Raw genomic sequence first — 2,500 nt, forward strand, 5'->3', positions numbered from 1 at the left:
GAAGATGACACTGTGCCTTTATTTGTCTTGTGGCCTTGGGGAGCAGGCTGTCAGGCATAGATCTTCTGCAAGACCCCTCTTCCAGGGCCATATGCCCTGTCCTCTCCATGTCCAAACAACCTGTGCCACTGATGTGGTGCATGGGGTCAGCGGTGAAGGTGCTGCTTCAGCTCCCTGTGCAGGAGCCCCCAGGCAGGTAAGCTGGGCCTTGCCATCACCTGCCCCATCCCTCCCACCCCCCAGGCACTTTGCACCTCCTCAAAACCTTTGCAGCACAGCCAGGGTGGCTCCTCTTTGTATATTGTGATAACTACTCTCTCTAGGACAGCCAAACCAGGATTTTCATTTTTTCTTTCTTTCCCCCCCAAGAACTGTGGATGGTGGCATGTGAATGCAACCACAAAGCTTCGGAGACCCTCTGAAGGTGGATGCGGACAGGGCATTGCACCTTGGAAGTCCTCATGAGCAGCATAACAGGTGTGTAAGGATGTCCTTCTGCTTATTCTGGCCTTTTGTAAGATGAAGCTATGTGTCATATGCTTAATAGTAAATGGACTAAACAGGTCACTTGGCTCCTCTTTAATTCTTTTAATCTTCTTATGAGATACAAAATAGGATTAGGTCAGAAATGTTTTTTAATGTAAAGGGTTGGCAGGAGGTTGCTTGCTTTGCTGCTTTGGGGTGATGAAAGCTGTCCCTTAGGAAGACTATTCTCCCTAGCAGGTTTATGCCTCTTTACTCAATATCCGTGAAGATTCCTGGGAGTCAATTACAATCATAGCAGCAGGAAGAGTCAGACTGCAGTTAAACCTTCCAGCCCCCACAGAGTAACAGGAAAATCCTGTTTGAAGAATAAGGGAAGAGCCTATTATAGACCACAAGAGATAACGTGCTGATAAAGCTGCCATCCCTCCACCCTCTACATGGCTACCTGGCTGGAAATGACCACAGAGTCCAGCCCAATGGGTGTCTTTACATTTTTTTTATATTCATTTATACAAGAAGGGCTGCCCAAGGTGGGATTAGGGGAGATGGCTTTCTTGGAAGCTTTTATCCATTTGAGCTAGCAATAGTTTTGCTTAATGACCATACAAGCTCAAGTAACTGCAAAAATAAAAAATAGCCCATGCTTTTTTTATTTTTTTGTCCAGACTGAAAACCAGGGAGGGACAAGAACTCTTGGTAAGGAGATGAACAGCAGCACAAGTCACCCAGCACGGGAGTGGGAAAAGAGAGGGTGTCTGTTATGGCTCTACTCAGGGTCCCATGAGTGTTGATGGCTGCTGGCACATAGCTCTGTTAAGTAAATCTACTGCATCCCAAGGACAGATTTTCCCAGGAGAGGTGCTGGAAACTTTTGCAACACAGTGCATGGTCTCAAGTTGCACCAGGGGATGTTTAAACCGGATATCAGGAAGAATTTCTTCACAGAGAGGGTGGTCAAGCGTTGGGCTTCCCAGGAAAGCCGTGGAGTTTCCGTCCCTGGAGGTATTTTAAGAGACGTGTGGACGTGGCACTGAGGGACACAGCTTAAGGATGGGACTTTGTAGGTCAGGTTGACAGTTGGACTTTGTGGTCTTGAAGGTCTTTTCCAACCTGAATGATTCTGTGGTTCCATACACCCACAAAGATTTTTGAGCACAATATAAAGCTAATGTTGGTCTAGCAGTGTAAGTAGGACCCCCATAATTGACATTTCCCAGCATATAGGCAAATGAGAAGGGATTTTTAGCCAAGAATCACAACTTTTCTTCCCAGAAAACACCCCGAGGTGCAACATCAAATTCACAGAGCTTCCTTCTAATCTAACTGAGGAGCCAGAAAGAACAAACACCACCCATCGTATCTGCTGACTTCAGGGAAAACTGCTTTGCATCTCGCTGCCAAACCATGCATTTTCTGGTAGATAGTGTTCTGTTAAATTAAAGAGAATCTTAAACTTTGTTTTTACTTAGGAAAAACACACCTACGTACACATTTAAATACTTTCCAAATTTTTGTAGACATTTCAATTTCTTTACCTTTTTTTTTTTTTTCCTTTTTTCTACAGTAGCATCAAAGTGATTAGCAATTGGCAACAAAAATTTATCTGAAAAAAAATCTTATCAAAACAATCAAAAGCCTTGTTTGGGTAGGAAGATACTTGGAGAGGAAAAGGAGCACTAAAGATGGCCAGTTCAGTAGGGCTTTTCTGTCACACAAAATTCCCGTAAACAAAGCAGTTGAAATGCCTATAAAGTTGGTGCTAGACTGTTGTATAACTGTACTCAGAAGATATTTATCAATGATTCACTGGCAGGCCAGAGTTATCTACCTGCATGTGTCTTTCTTGGGTCTGCTTCTACCTTCTGTACACACATAAAGGAACTGCTCTTTGTTTTCGGGTCTTTCTTTCTTTCTTTCTTTCTTTCTTTCTTTCTTTCTTTCTTTCTTTCTTTCTTTCTTTCTTTCTTTCTTTCTTTCTTTCTTTCTTTCTTTCTTTTTCTCTTTCTCTCTTTCT

This window comes from Oxyura jamaicensis, chromosome 1, assembly GCF_011077185.1.
Source record: "Oxyura jamaicensis isolate SHBP4307 breed ruddy duck chromosome 1, BPBGC_Ojam_1.0, whole genome shotgun sequence".
Taxonomy (NCBI): Eukaryota; Metazoa; Chordata; class Aves; order Anseriformes; family Anatidae; genus Oxyura; species Oxyura jamaicensis.